The sequence below is a fragment of the Bos javanicus genome, chromosome 5 (assembly GCF_032452875.1).
Source record: "Bos javanicus breed banteng chromosome 5, ARS-OSU_banteng_1.0, whole genome shotgun sequence".
Taxonomy (NCBI): domain Eukaryota; kingdom Metazoa; phylum Chordata; class Mammalia; order Artiodactyla; family Bovidae; genus Bos; species Bos javanicus.
The window spans coordinates 12,693,038-12,706,110 of record NC_083872.1 but is presented as its reverse complement, the minus strand read 5'-3'; the positions used below and the strand labels follow the sequence as shown (position 1 = coordinate 12,706,110).

Below are 13,073 nucleotides of genomic sequence, written 5' to 3'. Positions count from 1 at the left end.
CTATAAAAAAAGCTGAGCACCAAAGAATTGATGCTTTTGAACTGTGGTGTTGGAGAAGACTCTTGAGAGTCCCTTGGACTGAAAGGAGATCCACCCAGTCAATCCTAAAGGAAATCAGTCCTGAATATTCATTGGAAGGACTGATGTTGAAGCTGAAACTCCAGTACTTTGGCCACCTGATGTGAAGAACTGACTCATTGGAAAAGACCCTGATGCTGGGAAAGACTGAAGGCAGGAGAAGAAGGGGATGACAGAGGATGAGATGGTTGGATGGCATCGCCGACTCAATGGGCATGAGTTTGAGTAAGCTCTAGGAATTGGTGATGGACAGGGAGGCCTGGCATGCTGCAGTCCACGGGGTTGCAAAGAGTCAGACACGACTGAGTGACTGAATTGAACTGAGCTTCACTGAAGTATCTGTAGGAGATAGCCCAGAGTTCTTGTGCAAAGTGGAATTCATTACATAATTCAGCCCATCATGTGCTTAGGGAAGTTTTGAGTACATTCTTTTACATGATGCTAGGGGTATAAAGATGAGGTTGGTGTAGCATAGTTCCTATCATCAAGGAACGAAAAAATGAAGTGGCTATCATTGCCCCTCTGGTAGTACGCCATTGATGCCACTGCTTAAGCCAAGCTTCTAAGAATGTAGGCACTTGGTCAATAGTTGTCCAGTAGGTGACTATTATGCAGAAGCTATGGTAGCCCCCTCTCCTAGGGATGGTTAAAAAAGATTAATGGGAATTCATGACTTCTACCCATTAGCATTTAAGCCCTCAAGTCCTTTTGCTCTTCAGTCATATTTGGGCATTCTCTCTTTCTCTCAGGTGCAGACTTTGTTTTTCTTCCAATGGTCAATCACATTTGGCATAAACCTCTCTTTCCTCTTCCCTTCCCCTCTAATGCTGATTTGGTGGTTGAAACTCTTAGTCCCCCAAATAAGGTGTGCAAGGACCATCACCTTCTTTAATTCCTTTGAATAAAAAAGAAACCCAACTGGAGCCCTCCTGTGCGGGGTTGTTTGAGATTACAACACAGCCATTTGTGGACAACTGCTTTCTTTTCCTGGGCAATCTGAGGAGTCCCATGGCTCATGTGTTTGACTGAAATAGAAGGAGAACCCTTCATGTTCAACCCTCATGGTTATTGCAGGAAATTCTCACTGTCTAAGCCCAGGGGAGGCCTTGAAGGTCATTAGCCTTTCTGCCACGTTTGGAGCCTAAGAATCTCATTGATGTCCAAATCTCAGAGCCAAATGTTCAAACTTCCAGAATCTACAATGCCTTTTTTAAGATTCTGTTGCTTCCTTCATGCACTGCTAGGGAGTGGGTTGAAAATGGCTGAGAATCCCCACTAATCCCATAAGACTTTAATCTTAGCAAATCTATTTTAATTTACCAGTTTAGACAGGAAGTGGGTGTCATCTTCAGATACTTTTGTTTTAGCTCCACAAACTCCTCTTAAGACAAGGGAGCCCAAAGTTCCTGAATAACTTCTTAGATAGAAGGGATGGGAAATTATAAAGAACAAAATAAAATCTCTCATAATCATTATGTTTCTCTCTGAGGACTTAACCTCTCTTTCTAAGGACTTAACCTGTCTGCTTCTTCGGTTTTCTTTTTCTTTCTTTTAATGCAATGACTGAATGCTTGCTAGGGGCCAACCTCACAGAAATTCTTAGGGATCAATATCACTAATCCCATCTGGAGTTGAAGAAACTAGAGGGCAGAAAAGATGAATAAAATAGCAGAGCTGATATTTGACATTGCATCTGTTTACCAATTTCAAGAGAAGTGTATTTAAATGGAAAGAAATGTCTAATATGAGACTAGGACTCCTGCAAAACAGCCCAAACTCCTGCAAAGTGGGTGATCTTTACAAAGTTGTTTAACCTCCTAGATCCGCAGTGTGCTTATCCAGAAACCGAGGTACCTGCTCACAGAGTTTATTTGGTTATTAAATGAGAGCATATATGATCTACTACTTTGTAAAGTCCTTTGTAAAGTTGGAGGCACTGTACAAATGTAAGACACTAAGCTCTTTCTATAACTTTATGACTCTACAAATTACACTTTCAGAGTACACACACACACACATATTCAGATATATATGAAGCATGCAGGCCTGTATACATACATACATACATACATATATATATATATATATATATATATATGAATCACTTTTGTATACACCAGAAACTAATACAACATTGTAAGTCAACTATGCTGCTGCTAAGTCGCTTCAGTCGTGTCCGACTCTGTGCGACCCCATAGACGGCAGCCCACCAGGCTCCCCGTCCCTGGGATTCTCAAGGCAAGAACACTGGAGTGGGTTGCCATTTCCTTCTCCAATGCCTGAAAGGGAAAAGTGAAAGTGAAGTCGCTCGGTCGTGTCCCGACTCTTAGCGACCCCATGGACTGCAGCCCTCCAGGTTCCTTCATCCATGGGATTTTCCAGGCAAGAGTACTGGAGTGGGGTGCCATTGCCTAACTATACTTCAGTAAAAAAAGGAAAAAAAATCACGATCATGTTCAGTGATCCCCAACTACTAAAGATGGAAGAGACAGTCTACAAGCAGAGCTGAACATCAATTAAGAAATAAACAGAAACCAAGTGACGAGCCATCTGTGAAGAATCTATGCACATTAAATTCAAATTTAAAAATCTAAGCATTCTGACGGAGCAAGTTATAGACTACAAATGAGAGCAGGATGACAGTATGTGTTATGACTACAGACAAAAAGAAACACCAACAAAAAATTAAGGCCCCAAATTGAAGATACAAACTAGAAAACCTGTAATGTTTTCCATTTTTATCATGTCTAGCATGTACCAGGAACAGGCCAGGTACACGTGAAGGTAAGTGTTAGATGATCAGTGATGTGATTATTCCTTTTGCATTCAGTCTTATTGAGAAATGACAGATAGATGTCAGAGAGAAACAATACCTTTTTTACTAGTAATAACTATTGTTCATTTGGTATTGAGCATTTACTAAGTGCTTTACAGGGATTAATTAATTGCCTAATAATGCTCTGATTATTCTATCCCCATTTCACAGAAAAGGAAATGGAAAGACAGAGAGGGAGAGAGACAAAGGAAGAAAGAGGGACATATAGTATTAAGTAGCAGACCAATATTTGAGCCCCAAAACTCTGGCTTCAGGAGAGGGCACTTAACAAGTATGTTGTGAAGTTGGATTGAAGAACCTAACTTAGCCCTGAAGCTAGAAGAGCCCTCCTCATATAGCAGCCCAGATATATATCTCTGCACACACAACTTTGTGAATTTGGGCTTCCAGAACACCCTAGGGAATTATTACCTGCCTCAAACCCCCCAAGCACAGAGAGGCTGAAAAGCCCCATACCTGAGAGACTAGTGGATTTTTATTTAAGTCTCTGAGGTGTGCCGATCTGAACCAAGGCTTCTAAGATGGGGTTTTGTCCCTCCTTACCATCTTTCCCTTTCTTCAAGTAACTGCAAGGCTAGAAAACAGCAAAGCCACAGATGAAAGTATTCTTAGTCTCTGAATCACGTTTTGGAAATGTATCCATCCCCCTCCCACCCCAACCCCCCGGGGCTTCCCTCATAGCTCATTGGGTAAAGAATCTGCCTGCAATGCAGGAGACCCCAGATCGATTCCTGGGTTGGGAAGATAGGCTACCCACTCCAGTATTCTTGGGCTTCCCTTGTGGCTCAGCTGGTAAAGAATCTGCCTGCAATGCGGGAAACCTGGGTTTGATCCCTGAGTTAGAAAGATCCCCTGGACAAGGGAAAGGCTACCCACTTCAGTGTTCTGGCCTGGAGAATTCCATGGACTGTGTAGTCCATGGGGTCACAAAGAGTCAGACACGACTGAACGACTTTCACTCACTCACTCACTCACCCCACCTCCCGCAGCCAGAAATATCTTCTTCTGATGGTTAAAAGAAATAAACCTTTGTTGTAAATGAGCCACAACACACATTAGGGGTCTATTTGTTATTACAGCTAACCTGCCTGCCAATGCAGGAGACGCAAGAGACCTGGGTTCGATCCCTGGGTTGAGAAGATCCCCTGGAGAAGGGAATGGCAACTCCAGTACTCTTGCCTGGAAAACTCCATGGACAAAGGAGCTTGGCGGGCTACAGTCCCTGGGGTTGCAAAGAGTCTGACAGGACTGAGCACACACATTTACTCTAACCAAAATAGAGGAGCACAGAGAGAAAGGCTGTGTTTACATCAAACTGTAACATATTACCCCTGCCCAGCAGAGCAACACGGATTGATTAATGGATCCCAGACACTCTTCACTCCACCAATTATATAAATTACTCCTTTTCCTGTGGGGACAAGCTAATGAGAAAGGTAAAAGGAAGAGCAGAAAGCTTGACACCAATATCTCTCAGAAGGAGAAGTTTCTACGTTGAGGCAGAAATGTGAGGAGAGTGAGAAAACTGGGAGAACATTGTTTTCCCCATTCTGTAGATATTATCATCCTTCTTTGAGATGAGAAAATTGAGGTACAAAGAGGTTAAGTGACTTGTCTACATTTCCTTATACTTCTTTTATTTGTAAGACATAATTTGATTATATGACAGCAAAACAAAAGGTCTAAAAGTAATATATGCCAAATGTGAACACAATTATGGAGATGTGAACATACATTCATGCACTAAAGACTAAAATTAGGGAAGAGATTTTTTAAACAAAATGCCTTTGACAAGAAAAGCTTAAACCAAAATACGATAGATTTGTGCATTATACTTCCCTACTTTAAATATTAATCTCTGTTAAATATTTAACAATGTACTGTTCTCCTCTCAAAAAGAACATCCAGAGAACACAATAAGGAATCAAGGCTGTGTCCTCAGTTTTGAGGAAGAAAATCGTATAACAGTGCAATGCAGTTTTCCAACAAATTCAGAATCTCTTCTTTAAACCGGGTCTTTGCATGTGTGTGTGCATGCTAAGTCAGTTCAGTCATGTCCAGCTCTTTGCAACCCCGTGGACTATAGCCCACCAGGCTCCTCTGTCCATTCTCCAGGCAAGAATACTGAAGTGGGTTGCCATGCCCTCCTCCAGGGGATCTTCCTGAACCAGGGATCATATACTTTATGTTGATTCCTTCAACTTCACATAATACTCATCCCCAATCATTTCCATCTTCCTCAAGGTCTGGGCTTCTAAAGAATCTCACTTTCAATTCCGCAGACACTGAAAGTTGGGATGTGAAAATAATGCTGTTTCATGGGAGCTGAAAGTGGGATCTAAAAGACAGAGAGCTGTGTTGGACGCTTCCTCTGAAAGTGACCAAGGCTCTGAGACTCTCCTATGAGTTCTGAGAGAATGACACGGCATCTGAAATGCACAAGTATAAGACAGCATCAGAGCGCTAACTTACTAATCGAAAATACAAAATAGGAGACTTCCCTGGTGGTTCAGTGGCTGGGAATCCACCTTCCAATGCAGGGCATGCGGATTCCATCCCTGGTCACAGAACTAAGATCCCGCATGCCGTGGGGTGACTAAGCCTTCACACCGCAAACTACTGAGCCCATGTACTGCAGCTAGAAAGAAGCCCACAAGCCACAGTGAAGAGCTCACATGCCACAAAGAAAGATCTCATGTGCTCCAACTAAGACCCGAAGCAGCCAGAAATAAATAAATAAATATTTTTAAAAATATGCAATATAACTGCCTCATTCACACAATCTGCACATTTTCCCTTTGTGTGCACCCTATGTTAGAATCTACATCATTCTCAGGAACAACATGTGAAGGGCTGGCACGGGAATGAGACCACTTGATCTCCCCAGGATGAAGGCCTTCTCTCTCTGAAGTCAGCTCACCTTGAATCTGCAGGTTGCTTGGAAGGCAGGAACCAGAGATTGGGGCTTGGAATAAATGTTGAACTTTCTCCAGCTTCCCTCCTTGGCCCTCTTCTCATTCTATATCTGTTCCCCAGGCTATCTCGCCCACACACATAACTTATATCATGTAACAGAGGCAGATGACTCACAAACGTGTATCTCCCAGCCTTAACCTCTTCTCTGAGTTCCAATCCATCTATCAGTCTTGACATTTCCACTTGAAAGTCTCAAGGGCACCTCAAAATAAGCACATCCCTGAAACCAGCTCATGAAGTTCCCACTCAAGACTGCGTCTCCTGGTGTGCTGTCTCAGTAGGATGGCACCAACTTTACCTGGCTGCATAGGAAGAATAGCAGGAGTCATCCTTGATAAGATCCTCTCCCTTACCACCTTCATAGTTGATTCTTTCCTGAGTCTTGTTGATTCTAGCCTTTAAAAAAGTCTCACCAATATTTACACTTCAATCCATCACAATCAACAAAATTATCTTTCAATTACCCTCAACTCTCACCTGGGCAATTACAATAGCCTATCTGATCTCCAGGCTTCCATTTCCAATTTACCCTTCATATTATAATTATAATGGTTTATCAATATTTAAAGCATTTATCATTATCCCATGCCTCCTCCAGCAATCATTTCCCACTGCTCTTGGGATAAATAATACAAATCTTCTAAATGCCATTTGAGGTTCTGCCTGGCCTCAGTGCATCTCTCCAACTTCATCTTCCTTCACACTCTGCAACCCCCCCAAAACCACAGCTCCAAACACCCTGGTGTTTCAGGGTCTTGTATTTGTTGTAGCTCCCCGAGCTCCAGCATCAGGGCACTTGCTATTCCTCCTCTCAAGCACCCGCATGCACCCATCCCTTCTTCACAGAGTTACTGCTGCATATTTTTTTCAGATTTTGATTCAGATAGGACATCCTCAAAAACTGCTCCCTGGCCTCACTGACTCGAACAAATTTCCCTGGTCTAAGCTCTCCAAGGCCCATGTTCCTCCTTCGTAGCGTTCGTCATCATTGCCATTTTATATCTGTAAGTTCCAAAGGAAAGAATTGTGTCTGTTTTCACTCATGACTTTGCATCCCAATGTTTTGCACAAATTTTGCCCATAAAAGGTATTCAATATTATTTTGGCAAACAAGTAAATAAAAAATGGTAAGTGGAAATAGAACTACTGTATGACCCAACAATTCCACTCCTGGATATATATTTATAAAAAAAAAATTTATTCAAAATACTAATTCAAAAAGACACATGTACCCCAGTGCTCACAGCAACACTATTTACAATAGCCAAGATATGGAAGTAACCTAAATGTCCATCAACAGATGAATGGATAAAGATGTGGTATATATAGGACATACATTCATAGTAATATATGGAATACCACTTAGCCATAAAAATGAATGAAATTTTCCCATTTACAGATACAAGGATGGATCTGGAGGGTACTATGGTGCATGAAATGTCAGACAGAGAAAGACAAATACTGTATGATATCACATACATAGAATCTCTAAACAACAACAAACTAGTGAATAAAACAAAAAAGAAGCAGACTCACAGATACAGAGAACAAACTAATAGTTACCAATGGGGAGGGGGGGAGGGGAGGAAGGAGGGACAATATTGGGATAGGAAGGAAAAAAGTTATTATGAGATTATATGAAATCATGTATGTGAAACTTTTGAAAGCTGTTAAGCACTACACACACTCAGATCTCAACACATGTTAGTTATTATTAATATTATAGGTTTCTTTCTTTTTCTGTACTTCTTTTTCTTTTTTCCCCTGTACTTCTAAGTCTTATCGGTGGCTTCATAATATGACTGACTAGGTCTTTTTGTAATCACATTAGTATATAAAGTTAGTATTCCCTGTCCTTTGAGAGATGGAAGTTGAATCGGGTTTAATGTAAAAAGATAGCCCCATTCCCACACACTCAAAATGCAGAACCAGGCTTCACACACACAGGAGAACATATTTGTGATCTATGTAATTTACAATCTGATCCCCCTTACTATCTGTCCTCTGAAGGGACAGTCCTCTTGCAGAAGGATGTGATGGCATCCCAAGTCTCTTCTTCAGTGGCATAACCCCAGTTATTACCCATAAAACACCATTTCTAAAATCTTCATAATCATGATTCAACTACATTCCCTCTCATGGATGATGTACCCAGAATTGAGTATAATGCTTGGAGTGTGGTTTAATGAAGTGCCCTGCTCACCACTGGATAGTAATAAGCAACTTATGACTAAGTTTATGGGATTCCCAGGTGGCTCAGTGATAAAGAATCTGCCTGCCAATGCATGAAACAAAGATGTGAGTTTGCTCCCTGGGTTGGAAAGATCCCCTGGAATAGGAAATGGCCACACACTCTAGTATTCTTGCCTGGGAAATTTAATAGACAGAGGAGCCTGGGGGGCTATAGTCCATGAGGTTGCAAAGGGTCAGATATGACTCAGCAACTGAGCACACATACCCACAACTAAGTTGATAGATTTTTGTTGCTTGTTGTTTATTCACTAAGTCATGTCCAACTCTTTTGTGACCCCATGGACTGTAGCTCACCAGGCTCCTCTGTCCATGGGATGTCCCAGACAAGAATATTGGAGTGGATTGCTATTTCCTTCTCCAGGGGATCTTCGGGAATCAGAGATTGAAATCAAGTCTCTTACAGTGGCAGGCAGATTCTTTACCACTTAGTCACCAGGGAAATTTACAGACACACTTCCAAAACTATAGTACAGCCTATTTTAAATTGAGAATGAAGGGAAGTGTATTGGATTGAATAGTATCCCCTGCCCCTCTGGATTCATGTCCTTCCCAGAACCTTAGAACGGGACCTCATTTGGAAATAAGTCATTGCAGATACAATTAGTTAGATGAAGTCCTGCTGGAGTAGGATGGACCATTTATCCAACATAACTAGTGTCCTTATAAAAGAGACAGGGAAACAGATAAAGATAGGAGAATGCCCTGTAAAGACACAGATGCGCAAAAGAAAGATAGCCAGGTAACGACAGGAGGTTGGAATTACGCAGCAGTGTCATGGGTTGCCGGCAGCCACCCCAAGACGTGAGAGAGGCGTGGACAAGATGTACCGTCTCAGCCCTTCAAAAGGAACCAATCCTGCTAACCCTTGAGCTCGAATATGTAGCCTTTGGAATGGTGAGAACATTAATTTCTGTTTTAATCCACAACAAACTTTTTAAAAAGAAAAAGTCACAGTTTCTGTAGGTATCTCCCTCTCCTTCCCCCCCATCCTCCTCGTGAACCTTGAAGCAGAGGGTGCTTTAGGTGACCTTGCCCATCTATGCTTGGATCTACTATATGGTCTCAAAAGTCCTCCGTATTCAAATTCTTGGGACCATCTTGCCATAGCTCTGAGAGCTAACCAAAGAAAACAATGTTGCTGGATTTATATTGGAGTTCTACCACAGGTATTTGCATTAATGCTGCACTTATCTTGAACAATCTAAAGGCTTTCAAAAAAATGAAACAACTTTGTTTATGCTCCTCTTATATTATTTCCAAAACATGTATTTAAGCAAAATTGGCGAAGTTTTCAGTCTCTCTTTGGGTTATCATATTTAGGTGAGAAAATTAAACATTGGCAACGTTCCTTGCATTTGGTCAAGAGCACCATTTCCAGCTTGTTTTACTTTCTCTTTGGCCCCATGAATCTCTGTTTGCATTGCTGTTCTCCCAAGGCCTCTGTTTGTCAACTCGAACACCCCTCCCCTCCCTTTTGCATAGATTGACCCTGGGGAATCTTGTGGTTTTAATTTTCATATCAAACACAAGTCTGTCTCTCTTAAGGAAATGTTTTAATAAAGCAAGCCAGTCTCACCAACCTGATGCTTCTCTGAGTGCCCTTTTCCCATTGCAAGAGGGCAGGGCCACTGCTGCGAGTCTGAGTTAGGTATTCTACCGTCACGAAGTCACACTTGGCTTGGTGAGTGGCAGCAATTACTTGGTGAGGATTTGCTGTGCGCCAGTAGGAGGTCATGGTAATAGAATCCTCCTTTATTCAGGGTCCTGGGACCAATGACCAGAACAGGTCTAGCCTTGAATAAAGCATTTCTGACGAGATACTTATCTTGAAGAATCTTCTACATCAACTGTAACACTGCAGTTAGAGAGCCAACATATATTCAATATATTGCTATAAAATGGAATGCCAAGAGCTAAAAACCACAATAAAATCTAGTGGTTTTGCAGTCTCAGCAAGCGACTCTCAGAATGAAGAAATGTTTCTATTAAAAAATTATTTGAAAAGCAGAGACATTAATTTTGCATCTCTTATATTACTCTGTTTACAATCTGTTGTTTTAGATAAAGGTCTAGAAAAGATTTCTCATACTTTGTGGGCGGCTTAGTTTCAGTGTACTCCTCCAGGGGAAAAGAATAAGGAAAAATCAAATAAATATGTTTGTGCATAAGGAACAAATAATTTGGTTGCCAAAGGGAAAATTCATTAGGCTGAAAATTATTCTCTAGAGATAGATATTGTGAAATCAAGGTTTGCTTTTTTTCTTCTTCAAAACTTCTTTGATATTCCATCTTGTTATTTGTGGAGAAGCTCAGTGGCATGAAGAGTCTCAAAACATATTATCATTAAAAGCCATGCGTTCTTAAGCAAAACTTATGTAAAATATTAGGGATTCAAGTCCTTAGAAAAATATCTAATGTATCCAAAACCAAAGCAGTCTGTTTTATCTTTAAAGTTAAGACAAGAAGAGCAAAACACTCCATCTATGTTCCTTTAGAGAAAAAGGGCTTAATCTCCCATGTCTAAGGAATCTATGTTGGATGATGGATTTCAGGGGATCCCTGAGCATCATGGTTACAAAATTGCAAAGGTGGGATTATTCACTTTCTTCTGAGACAGGGGTCTATCATTTTATCAGATTTTCAAAAGTCTATGACATCTCAAAATTAAGACGCACTGCAAAGAAAACTCTGTTTGAAAGCTTTAAAATAAAACTGTGGGTTATTCTTGAAAGCTTTAAAATAAAACTGTGGGTTATTGTTACTAAAGTAATGATTAAATATTAGAAAACTGAAATGCTTATTTTCTTTCGAATATAAGACAAGAATTAAGATTTTTTATTAGTTTTCCTTCTATCAGGAAATGGAGCAGAAAAGAGGAACTAGAGTATTTCCTTTATAGAAAAGGGTAGTATAGCTACAACTCAGGTAAAAAAATTGAGGTAGAGAAAAGGCTTCCCTGGTCTCAGAGGGAAAGACTCCACCGGACAATGCAGGGGACATGGGTTTAATCCCTGATCCAGGAAGATCCACATGCCTCGGGGAAACAATGTCCATGGACTACAGCTCTGAGCCTGCACCCTAGCAGTGCCCTGCAACAAGAGAGGCTGCTCATGCACCACAAACGGAGAGCAGCCCTGCTCACCACAACCAAAGAAAGCCTTCACGCAGCAACAAAGACACAGCACAGCCAAAAAGAAAAGATAAATAAACTAAAAAAAAAAAACAAAAGTGTTGAGGGGAAGAGTCAAGGAACCCTAAAACCTTCAATAAATTGTCCTATAGAATATGACACATTTCATTCAATACCTCCTGGATTAAACACAATGCCCACTTTTGCTAAATGCTGCTGCTGCTGCTAAGTCACTTCAGTTGTGTCAACTCTATGTGACCCCATAGACTGCAGCCCACCAGGCTCCCCCGTCCCTGGGATTCTCCAGGCAAGAACACTGGAGTGGGTTGCCATTTCCTTCTCCAATGCATGAAAGTGGAAAGTGAAAGTGAAGTCACTCGGTCGTGTCTGACTCTTAGCGACCCCACAGACTGCAGCCTACCAGACTCCTCTGTCCACGGGATTTTCCAGGCAAGAGTACTGGAGTGGGGTGCCATTGCCTTCTCCATACTAAATGCTACATTTTAAAAAAATCATCTTCAAGGCTCATTCTATTTTCTCTCCTCCTTATTCAGCAAGACCACCACGCTCTGTTCTCTAAAGATCCTTATATTTCTTATGCTTAGATCTCTCTTCAAAGAGGCAGAACTTTGTACATCTCTACTTTGTGACTCAGTTGTCTGGGTGTCTAGTCTAAAAGTCATATTACTTTTTGGGCAAGTGGATATCTGGTTTTCCCAACACCGTTTGTTGACTGTGTACTATTCTACATCATTTCCCCATATGTATTCTTGGCTTCCATGTTGAAGATGAGCTAGCTGTATATACATAGGCTTATTTCTGGGCGCTCTCTTCTGTTCCATGGTCCTGTTATATCTGTTTTTACATCAGTACCATACTATTTTCAATTACTGCAGCTTTGTAATGTATCTTGAAATAGGATGTGATACTCCCAACTTTGTTCTTCTTTCTCAGGATTACTTTAGCTATTCATGATCTTTTATGGTTTCATATGAATTTCAGGATTTGTTTTTTATTTTTCTGTCCAACATAGTGTATATAGTTAATGATACTGCATACTTTAAAATGTATTAAAAGGGTAGGTCCCATCTTAAGTGGTCTTACCCCACAGGGGAAAAAAATGCAATAAAATAAAATTCATATTGAAGAGTCATGTCAAATGATACATATGCCATTCCTTTCTCTAAACTTGGACACTCTCTCGATAACTCTTGTCTCATTAAAAGCCTCATACAGTTGCACAATGGGACTTCCAGCGTGGCTCAGTAGTTAAGAATTCTCCTGCTAGTGCAGGGGACATAGGTTCGATTCCTGGCCTGGGAACTAAGATCCCTCATGCCACAGGGTAACTAAGCCCCTATGCCATAACTACTGAAGCCCAAGTGTCCTAGAGCCAATGCTTTGTAACAAAAGAAGCCACTTCAATAAGCCTGCACCCCATAACTAGAGAGTAGCCCTGGCTCACTGCAACCAGAGAGCCTGTGCACACGCAGCAACTAAGAGCCTGTGCACCGCAATGAAGCCCCACTGCAGACAAAAAATTAATTTTAAAAAATGCTGTTGTTTCTTTTTAACTAAGATCACTGCATCTGGCCCCATCACTTCATGGCAAATAGATGGGAAAACAATGGAAACAGTGACAGACTTTATTTTTGGGGGCTCCAAAATCACAGCAGATGGTGACTGCAGCCATGAAATTAAAAGATGCTTACTCCTTGGAAGAAAAGTTATGACCAACCTAGACAGCATATTAAAAAGCAAAGATGATACTTTACCAACAAAGGTCCATCTAGTCAAGGC

General features: G+C 41.1%; 1 long non-coding RNA gene across 1 annotated transcript in view; it reads right to left on the bottom strand.

Moving 5' to 3' along the window:
* LOC133247175 (uncharacterized) overlaps positions 1-13,073 on the bottom strand; it is a 105,730-nt gene that overhangs the window by 2,853 nt on the left and 89,804 nt on the right. The gene's annotated exons all lie outside the window — the stretch shown is intronic.